The sequence below is a fragment of the Denticeps clupeoides genome, chromosome 1, assembly GCF_900700375.1.
Source record: "Denticeps clupeoides chromosome 1, fDenClu1.1, whole genome shotgun sequence".
In the NCBI taxonomy this organism is placed as follows: Eukaryota; Metazoa; Chordata; class Actinopteri; order Clupeiformes; family Denticipitidae; genus Denticeps; species Denticeps clupeoides.
The window spans coordinates 8,002,957-8,014,885 of NC_041707.1; positions in this window are offsets into that span (position 1 = coordinate 8,002,957).

The window sequence follows — 11,929 nt, forward strand, 5'->3', positions numbered from 1 at the left end:
TTTCCAAGCCATCCTCCTCTTCTTCTGTGTCCTGACTTTCCTCCACATTCTGTCTCAGCAGAACTGGACGCTGCTCATCAGCATGTGTGGGGTTTTTTTTATCAGCTCCATCCTATATTTATGAGCCGTAACAGCAGTGAACTAACTGTTAGATTGCAACGTTGTGGCCTAGCGGTTAAGGAAGCGGCCCTGTAAAAAGAAGGTTGCTGGTTCGAATCCTGATCCACCAAGGTGCCACTGAGGTGCCACTGAGCAAAGCACCGTCCCCACACACTGCCCCCCGGGCGCCTGTCATGGCTGCCCACTGCTCACTCAGGGTGATGGGATAAATGCAGAGGACAAATTTCACTGTGTGCACCGTGTGCTGTGCTGCTGTGTATCACATGTGACAGTCACTTCACTTTATTTAGATGCGTTTAACACAAATGTCCTTCAGGGATCTGCTGCCATGCAGGAAGGTACTGCTGCTGTGGAGCTGGTGACATAATTATTTGTTTCAACATGAAGTTTAGTGGCACATGTACAGTAAGTACAGGAACAATGTGCCCTAATTACAAATGACGGTGAATACCGGTCCATCCCAGCTACTACAAACTGAACTGCTGCTTATTTGGCAGATACTACAAGATCAGATAACTGTTAATGTAGACGTGGGGTGAAGTTTAAGAAGCAGAGTACAATGCAGAGGTTTTGCAACCCGTTCCTTCATAATCAGTTTGTGGGTTTTTGATTGTCCACCCACCTCTTGAGGATTGACCAAAAGTTCTTCCTCAAGCCACTTAGTTATCACTTTGGCCTTATGGAGCACTGTGCTCCATCATGCTGGAAAAGGCAATGTTCTTCACTAAACTGTCCGTGGATGGTTGGGAGAAGTTGCTGTCAGAGAATGTTTTGAATTCTTCATTCTGAATTGTGAGTGAACCTACTCCCTTGGATGGGAAGCAGCCCCATACATGAATGGTCTAAGGATGCTTTACTGTTGCCCTGACTGACAGGACTGATGGTAGTGCTCCTTTTCTTCTCCAGACAATCATTTTTTCAGATGCCCCAAACAACCAGAAAGGGGCTTATTAGGAGAAAATGACTTTACCCCAGTCCTCAGCAGTCCAATCCCTGTATTTTTTTTTTGCAGAATATCAGTCTGTCCATGATGTTTTTCTCTGAGAGAAGTGGCTTCTTTGCTGCCCTTCTTGACTCCAGGCCATCTTCTAAAATTATTCGCATCACTGTGTGTGCAGATGCACTCACATCTCCCTGCTGCCATTCCTGAGCAAGCTCTGCACTGGTGGCACCAAGATCCCCAGCTGAATAATAGTTAGGAGACGGTCCTGGTGCTTGCTGGACTTTCTTGGGCTGAAGCCTTCTTCACAACACTTGAACTTCTCTCTGAGAAGTTGATGATCTGAGAAATGGTTGATTTATGTGCAATCTTGGTAGCAGCATGTGAAACTCTTTTTATGCAACGCAATGATGACTGCGTGATGACTAGAGGTTTGTGGGCAGTGTAGAATAAAGCTGTTGATTTTTTCTTATTCTTCAACTCGTTCGCACCAAATGCCTGACATGGAAAATAATTTGAGAACTTCAAGGACAGGGCTTGGGTTAAAACCCTCAGGCTTAGTCTGAATCCTTCATTCCAGCCTTGTGGTTGGGCAAGGGGGATTCAGTGTTCTGCATATTCAGCTTTCTTAACAAGGCATATGCAAATACCAGATCTCGCCACAAACTTTAACTGCAAAATTGTGAAGATAATCTAAAAAAACTTTCTTCAAGACTTTGCCTTTTAAGGAATGAAGGATAATTGTTGGGATAATAAATAATTTCTTGTTTCATTTTGGGCAGAAATAATCATGTGTAAGTGAAAGTGTGTACTGCACAGTGTTGAAATGTGATCAGTTTTGTGAGATGGGCAGTGCATTAGCACATAATTTCCTGTGCAGCAACGTGCAGTTCGCCGAAGGCTCACTGTGCTGCTGCTTAACTCCTCTCCCTCTAGAAGCTGGAACTGTGCTTTTTATCTCTTATCAGCTAAATTCTGAGGTACTTAGGCATTCTGGCTTAGACCTGTGAGGTTAGATAGCTACAAAGCATTTCATTAATGAAAAGCCTTTTTATCTGTGGAATTAGTCTAAATGTTAATAATGTAAAAAAACATTTTGGCTTTCATTGATGAGAAGATGCAACTAAAGACTTGTAACTGAAACTGATTTTATGTGGCTGTTCAGTCTATATGCAGTCCATCCCTCTCTTGCAAATGACTCTAGAACAAGATGTGATTTTTTTTTTTAAACGACACCCCTGGATCACGTTGTTCCACCTCCCAGAGCTTGAAAATCCAATGCTTTGTGTACAATTGGTACAGCAGCTCAGTCCCTAACACCACATCATGAATCCACCAGCAGCCGCCTGTGCCTCATACCTCTAAATGATGCAAGGTGCTGAACTAAAGGAGCACATGGGCTTGTGGTGGTGAACAAGATGTTTCACCCCCCTCCTGTAGGCACAGAGGGTATCCGCTTTAAGGCACAAGGGTTCAGAGGTGGGGAAACGAGCAAACATGAGGGCGTGAGGAATTTACGTCCAGCTGTCTGGCCAGGCTTTGTGCCTGGAGGTGATAGTGGAGACCCCATTGTGAACCCGGCGCTGCTGTTTGAGCAGCGCTGTGCACATAGCTTCAGCTATCAGTGGTTTCTCATCGAAACGCTCATCGCCATAGAGACGGCAGAAGTGAAGGAGGTTTCTGCTCTTCTAATCTTTTGGTTGGTGCGTGATTGGATTCACTATAGCAACCGGAATACTGAAGAGGAGGTGCCACGCAAGTGTCACTCATGTGCTGATTTGTCCTTGTTCATCTTTAATCACTTTGATTGAATTCAGTTATTTAAAAAAATATTCAAAAACGTGTAAAGCTAACTGCATCTAAATAAGAGATTGAATCCAATGGAAATTATTATTATTTTCCTGAATTTATTTATTGTCTGGACTGATTTTGTCGTTCTGTTATTTCATTGGATTTGTCCAACGAAAGTGGCTGGAGGGGTTGACTCCAAATTCGAAGGGGAACTGACATGTCTCGTCCCCGGCTCACAAAGACCTACAAAAGCTCAGACACGTTAGTGAGTGTGAGATTGCATTTACAATCTGATGATCGTGTTTCTGTCTGCATATCTTGCTCTTCAGCTCTCAGACCACAATATCCATTTCCAAAGATGAATTATTAATTTTCCCCTCTTTTTCTTTTTTTCTTTGTGGGATTTTAATTTGTGCCTAATTAGCACTGAATGGATATCCATAATGCTGGGCAGGCCATTTACTGAAGTGCCTCATCTCAAATGTGTGAGCTCTGACCTCAGAGGCCATGCATAATAAGAAACACTCATGTCACAGTTAATCTAGAAATTGCACATACCTGAATAGTGCTGCATATGACGGAAATGTAAATGTATTTATTTGTGAAATACACAGCGTATTATGCCCCACATAGAAACACAACACCAGGACTGACAAACAGGACTGTGACCTGTGAATTTCTGACCAAATTAAACATTAAAATGCATTGATGTGTTGCCATTTGAGTAATTACACTTAGACTTTGGTGGCAGAAAATGTCAGGCAAATTTCTGTGATAATTAACATTGACAATTAACATCCCAAATGCCACGCCATTCCTCATCAGTGTCACCCACTGCCTTGCACCACAGACTGAATTTCGCTTTGAATGGTGGTGGATGTGGACCCGTAAGAGGCTTCAGTCTCTCTGTCATTCTGCCGGGAGACTGACAGCTCCGATTCCCCTCGCAGGGTGTGTGTGTGTGTGTGTGTGTGGGAGGCGGCCTGACGCCGCGACGTTATGTTTATTCATCGCTGCCGTGAGTCACACACAGAGTCCAGGAGCCGCTCGGTGTCACTTCCCCAGCAGCTCACACAGTGGAGCGGAGAAGCTGCTCATGTGTGGGCTGCTACTACCGTTCTGTGCCGGCTGCAGGCGTGCTGGATGCTACCCCCGAAGGACCGAAATGGACACAAATTTAATAACACTGGTCCAAAAATATACATTTCATTATGGTAGAGAAGAAAAGGCTCTGGTTCCCAGTAACAGAATCACAGAGCCACTTGCAATACAGCCATGATATTCCTGACTTACCAATGTGTTTGATATTTACATTTACAGCATTTATCAGACGCCCTTATCCAGAGCGACTTAGAATCAGTAGTTACAGGGACAGTCCCCCTGGAGCAACTTAGGGTTAAGTGTCTTGCTCAGGGACACAATGGTAGTAAGTGGGATTTGAACCTGGGTCTTCTAGTTCATAGGCGAGTGTGTTACCCACTAGGCTACTACTACCCTGTCATTCCACCCTGATATTTCACTTAAAACGACATCTAACTCTGTCACGGCATTTTTCCCTTCAGTCATCCATTCCCAAATAGCAATATTGAATAGCCCTGTTGCCCAGCAATGTCTGCTTTTAAAGTGTTACAAATTCTTAAGCCAGAATTCAGACAGCAGCTGTCAAGGGCACACAGCTCAAGAAATATCATTGTATTTTTATTGATTTTTGCAAGGCCCCTTAAGGAATTAAAAAAAAAATAGAGGAAAACATTGCACTCAACTGGACATTTATGTAATTTGCTCTGAGCCCAAAGTGCAGGCGAACACAGTTCCATTAATGTTGTCATTAGCAAATAAAAATCCATTAGGACATTGCTTCAAGCACAGCTAATTCGCCATGGAGTACCCTGGTCAGGTTGCAGATTAAAACGCAAAAAGGAATTCAATCACATTCGAGATTTTTTAGCAGATAGACAAGTCACTCTGTAGCCCAGACCTGAATGCACAGCCTCCTCAGTCAGACGTAATCCTTGGTTCCACTGAGATAACAAAGTATACCAGCAAGGGAGAAAAACGAGAAAACGCAAACAACTTCTCCGCTCCTGTCGTCTTTGAGCCATGTGGTAGTGAAGAAATTCTTCAAGGAGTGATTTGGTCATGCTTGGAAATATAAAACACGTTTAACATTTTTCCTTCTGGCAGTGAAATGGCAGCAAATTGCACCATGGAGGAGAAAGAACATAAGAAACTAAGAAAAACAACAACGAGTCAATATGGAGCCGAAAAGGCGATTGGGGACCTCTGAAGGTGCACAGAACAGAAAACATTCACTCCGCTGTACAATCAGCATTGCTGTGGAGCCCTCTCATCCTTCCCATGGACCCATGTTCAGAAGAATCGGAACCACCCCTGTCAGACAAAGCAACAGCTTTTCCCCACAGGCAGTCAGACTCCTCAATGCCTCAGTCCCATCCACCACGCCCACCCTGTCAGACAAGGAGTCTGAAAATGGACGGAATACACTCCCCACACAAATTTGATTTCCTTTAAAATGCTACGCTGCTCCAGTCAATGTGCTCTATGTTCATCTTGAAACATGTCATTGTGATACACAGCAAGCACACACAAGGTGACGCAACAAAATGTGTCATCTGCTTTCAACCTTCTCTCTTAGTGAGCAGTGAGCAGCCATGAAAAAAAAGAAAAACATACAATCAAAGGAATTATTCTGACATTAATATGCAGACTGTTATTTTCACAAAAAACAGGAATAAATGAAAATTAAAAAGGAAAAGAAATACACGAGGAATTAGAAAGGGACGTGAGTCTCCAGATGCCAGGAAATTGTCATTACGTTCATGTTATTCAAACTTCAAACCGAAGTTAAAAGCACCGACGGCTCATCTGAAGGGGACCGAGAATGATGGCCACATCATTAACCCGGAGAAAGGGACAACAAAATCTTCCTTGGGTGCATCCCAACGTCCCTCGGAAAGTGGCTCCCGCGCCCATGCGCCCCTGAACCCAGACATTATTAATAGCTCAGACCCCTTCAGGTAAAGGAAGTCTTCTCCTTCCACATGCTGTCAAGGTCGGCCAAGGGCGCACAGTAGGCATCTCCAAGTAATTAGACGCGCCGGCAAAGTGAAATGCTGGCCGCATGCGAGTGTGAGGTCTGACACATGGCAGGAGACGGCCAGAATAAGATCTCTGCATGCTCCTGATGAGCATGGGCTTCGTGTGAAGTGCACACATCATAGTGTTAAGCCTCAAAGTGACGAAGATCCACATTTCATGCAAATCAGCTGCTGAAACTTTAGTGAATTGAGCAATTTCCTCCAGGGCCAATAACGCTTTTCAGATTCTGCTTCTCAACGTCTCCTACTCTTCCGCTGCTAAGTTGGGAGAAGTATAAACCCCCCTCCCCCCAAAAAAAAGCCAGAAATGTGTCTTCTGAACAACAGAAACTGAGCATCTGAAACGTCTCTCCTGGCGGTTCAGAGGATCAGCGCGTCAAGCGACACGTTCTCCTCGCGGAGTGGCCTGCTACCAGAATCCCTTTTTTATCTGAAACCGCATGTGTTTGTAGTCGTCTGGGAGAAGTGCAGAGTCCTCAGTTTTGTCTGACAGAATTTCAGCTTTCACGCGGATTGTGGCGGTGTTGTTGTCCCCAAGAAAGGTTCGTTTTAGATGAACAGCATTCGTTTTCCAGGCAGTCTCCGGGGCATCGTAGAGCCCCGTATGGCTTTTTTAGAGCCCCAACAATCCCTCTTCAGTGGCAGCTGTTCTTAATGGAGTTTATATCAGGCCAAGGACAGGAAACTTCTCAAATGTACATCATGGGGCCACTTTAGTTGCTGAGCTACGTGAATTTAGTTTTTTCATTAATTTCAGGACACTTGACCCTCTCGAACTTTTGTGGAGAAATAATTGGCCAGCGCTCCAGCACCTATCTTTGCTTTTTTTATTCTTCAAAGAATTCATTCATTTTTATTCATTCCAGGAACGTTTGGGCAATAGGCCTTCATCAGTGTGCCGCGACCTCCTCCTAATAGCCTGGGTGAGTGTTGCTGCTGGCTTTCTCATCAGCAGCCACACTTCCCCACGTACACGCTGCACCTGTTCCCGCTTTCAGCCTGGACGCTGGAGTCTTTCGCTCTTCGCCGAGTCGGTTCCATTTTTAGTGCCTCCATCCTTCGTTTGAGTTGAAAATGGGATTCCTGTAAATAAAGCCTCCTGCCATTATTTGTCCGAGCTGTGGCACCATGCGGTCTTGTTAGATGCTTACAATTTTTATGCGCATGATCACATTTAGATATTTAGCTACCAACTAAAAAAATGAACATACAGTCAGTAGATACAGAATCAAACATTCATCAACATTAATAAAGACAACTATGTACAGGCAATAATGTGCAATAATAGAACATTTCAACACCTTTCAAAACCATGTTTTTTAGAAGAAAGTGAAGAGATTGTCATTGTGAAACACTGCAGCACAGCACACAGCGCACACAAAGAAATGTGTCCTCTACATTTAACCAATCACCTTTGATAAGCAGGGGGCAGTGAAAAGGCAGCAAATTGCACCATGGAGGAGAAAGAACATAAGAAACTAAGAAAAACAACAACGAGTCAATATGGAGCCGAAAAGGCGATTGGGGACCTCTGAAGGTGCACAGAACAGAAAACATTGCTGTGGAGCCCTCTCATCCTTCCCATGGACCCATGTTCAGAAGAATCGGAACCACCCCTGTCAGACAAAGCAACAGCTTTTCCCCACAGGCAGTCAGACTCCTCAATGCCTCAGTCCCCTCCACCACGCCCACCCTGTCAGACAAGGAGTCTGAAAATGGACGGAATACACTCCCCACACAAATTTGATTTCCTTTAAAATGCTACGCTGCTCCACTAAATGTGCTCTGTATTCAGTATGAAACAGGTCATTGTGAAACACAGCAAACACACACATGGTAACGCAACAAAGTGTGTCCTCTGCGTTCAACCGTCACTCTTGTGAGCAGCCATGAATCATTGTATGGGACGGTACTGTTCACAAAGGGATCTCAGTGGCACCTTGGCAGTTCGGGATTTCAACCTACTACCCTCCACATCCTTTGCTGCTAGAGAACCAATGACCCATTCATAAGCATACAGTGGATTTAAACAACATGTTAAAATGCCAGGTTTCATCTATAACCTTTGGGATTTGAACCTGCAACCGTCCTGTTACGAGTCAGTTTCCTTACCCGCTAGGCCAACCACTTTATCAGACAGGTGAGCCTAATGTAAAAGTTCAAATTTAATGTAGAATTTATTACAGTTCAGTACACATTCCACCTTCTTGTTGCTACTTTACTCCAGTCTCTCTGTTTAATATATCTGCAACAAAATTAAAGTAATATTTTTGGCTGATTGTTTATTGCAATTTCTCAGAGTGATGTGGCAAATGTGCAATTAGGCCAAATGAGCTGGCAAAAAATGACCGGTCCAGACTTCTGCTCCATCTGTGCTTCAGCAGTGGACCAGCACAGGATGGTGACTCACTCATTTCATGCCATCTTCAATGGTTCCAGCCACTAGACGTTAGAAACTATAAAAATGCTGCAAATCATGTTTAATTGGATGAGTCTTGAATGCCAACATTTGCGTGTTCCCGCCATTTCTAGCAAGTATTTTCAGAGACCAGCAGGCAGCTGGGGACTTTCAGTTCATTATCTGGCAGAATGTTGCCAAGTCTGTTTTTCTCTTCACAGTTTGAGTTCAGTGAGGCAGACATCATTTACCAGCAAACGCTGACCATTTCCATCTTGGCAAAATTGTTCACATATGATTATATATAAATTAACTAAGAGGGTATAATAAATTAAAAGAGCAATATTTCAGGAAACATGAGGACCTTCCTGAAGATTACAGCAACATGCCCTCAAGGTCAATGCCAACTGGCAGTTCTATGCCCCAAAGCCATGAAACTGTAAAAATACAATTCCCTTATAACTGCTTGTCTAGCAGACTCTGTCCAGAATTATGAATTATTAGGTGAAAATATAAACAGAGAGGCAATGTTGCCATGGAAACGTAAACTGCTGCTCATCATGGCTCTGGTTATTGTAGTTTACAGAAAGAACAAAATAAAAATTGTTTACATTCCCTTCTGCTCATTAAAACTAATTATGAAGAGTAATATGCGGATGCTGCTCTTTTCTCGGTGATGAAAGGACATAGATGGGAGCACATTAAGATCCAGCATTCACATAATCAGTGGCTTCAAACCAGAGATCAAAGGACCATGATTTATTAATCATAATCTTTGATAAATATAATAGGCTTCCATGGAGGAGTGCTTGTACTCTTGTTACAAGATGAATCTACAGGGCAACTCCTGATCAGAGCTGCATGTGCTGCAGAATAATAGGAAGTTGGTGTGAAAAGTCATGGTATGACTGATTGAACGGCGCACAGTGGAAACTGCTCACGGCACAGTAATCACAGTTGCAGTGATTAATCAGTTGGGACAGAATCAATTCTATATAAATGATGTCTAAACATTCACTCATACCCATATATTTACTTTGATTGGTCTTCTGTCTGCTTCTCATTCACTACCTGATACCTGAATACCTGAAACTGAAAAAGTGCTGAATACGAGATGCAACTTATTTACCTGAAGAAGCGCACGCAATGGCGTAATGTGCAAAATTTACAGCCACTCTCACCAGACTTCTGTGTCTCCCGGGAGCTTCCATAGTTATTGTTAGTATGATAAACACATTCACAGCATTACTGAAGATAGATGGAATATAACTTGTCAATGAGGAGTAGTGAAGTGAAGTAAACAATCTGTGACAACAAGAACCACCACCTAAAGAATTCTACATGATTTCTTTTAATTTTTTTAAACTGCAAGCATAACTAGAAATTCTTGAATACGATCAATATAATATTTCAATATGTATTTTTTATCATTACATAATGCAGGTTGTCAGGTTCACTTTTCTGTTTTGACCTTTGTCTATCATGAAGCAACATTCTCTTTAACAAAGATTATAACTATTTTAGATATAATATATTAGAATATAAAAAGATCTGCAGACATCACCACAATTAGAACCCAATTGTGCAATTCTGCTGTAAAAACAATTCCCATTTCAAGTAGGAAGTTCTGAATTTCTCTCACTCACCTCACTAGGCTACATACTTGCCAAACTTGCACCAGGCAGACTAATAATGTGAAATATCAGCAAAACAAATATTAACCTGCCCCAACCCCACTGCTGTCTCATCTGTGACTTTCAATCCTCTTTTTTTTCTTTTCCTGTTCAATTTGAATTCTGTCCGTATTCCTCTGTGGATGGTGTCTTCTCAGCTGTATTCTGTTCATGGTCTCCTGGCACCATGTTATGGTTGTAATAGGAGAGAAGGGGAGAGTCTGCTTTTAATCCCATGGGATTGGCATGATTGATTTCACCCTGTGTATTCCTGGATATGAGTATGTATATATATTTGAATGTGTATATGGAATGCTGAAGTACTGCACTCACCAGGGATTTGCACCATAAAAAAGGATGACCTGAGGCACATGAGGCCTATGGAGCAGGTGAAAACGAAGTGCTAAATCAAGTGCAGATGTTTCTGGAGATGAACCACAGGCTAAAATGAATGGTGAGGGATGTGAGAAGGTTTCAAGCTGGTCCTGTGTGAGGGTAAATGAAGTGTCACAAACTTCCATATGCAGGAAGGTGTATTCATTCTAAACAGATAGGAACATAAATACACAGAAAAAAGGCAAGAAGGCTCACACTGACTGAGGAGGATAAGTTAACCTGATGCACATGGAAGATGTTATTTACCGTGAGCATTGCCAATATGAAACCAAACCCCCTGATCACATCCTTTAAACATTCGTAGTAGGCTAGTAGGCAACCAGAAGTCACAGGTTCGAACCCAATTTACTACTAATGTGTTCATGAGCAAGACACTTAACCCAGAGTGTCTCCAGAGGGACTGTTCTGTAACTACTTATGATAAGTTGCTCTGAATAAGGGTGTCTGATAAATCCTGTAAATGTATCAGTACATACTTTTTTATATTTTAATGATGGGCTGTAATCAGAAGGTTGCTGGTTCGAATCTCAGTCCGCCAAGGTACCACTGAGGTGCCACTGAGCAAACCACCCCACACACTGCTCCCCAGACGCCTGTCATGGCTGCCCACTGCTCACCAAGCAGAGGACACATTTTGTTATGTCACCATGTGCTGTGCCTCGGTTTATCACAATGACAATCCTAATTTGTGGAGCCGTGGGGTTTACAGAGCCAGCAAGGGGGAAATAAATAACTGCAAAAGAGACTTATCACTCACATGGTACAATCAGGGCACACGTTGGATTTATTCCAGTTGCCTTTCCCTTACTCACTGCAAAAGGGGTTTGTTTTCAGGTATGTCCATATTAAAGATCTTTCCAACCTGTGTGTGCATGATTTATTCAAAATGACTGCTTTATCCAATTCTGCTGCTGTAACACTTTAATTTCCCTCCAGGGAAACATTCCTGAATTACCTGCAAATCAATCACACGGATAATAGCTGAGGTCATTCAACTTCAGGACAGAAGATGGACATCTCTGAACAGCTTTTTGTTTTATTTCAGACAATGCAGTCTTTATAGATATGTAAAGCATATCACCGTAGGTCAATGCATTGTGAAGTCAACACATCGAACTTTTTTCTTCAAACAATTCACATTTTTGCAGAATAACATGGGGAATTATCCTGGTGAAGGAGATCACTGTCATCAGGGAAGACTGATATGCCATCAGTCTTCCCTGATGACAGTGATCTCCTTCACCAGGATAATTCCCCATGTTATTCTGCAAAAATGTGAATTGTTTGAAGAAAAAAGTTCGATGTGTTGACTTGGGGAGTTGTGTGGGAGTTGTGTGGTCTTAGAAAAGTGAAAGTGAAGAAAAGTGAAGTGACCGTCATTGTGAAACACAGCACAGCACACGGTAACACAACAAAATGTGTCCTCTGCTTTTCACCCTCACCCTTGGTGAGCAGTGGGCAGCCATGACAAGCACCCGGGGAGCAGTGTGTG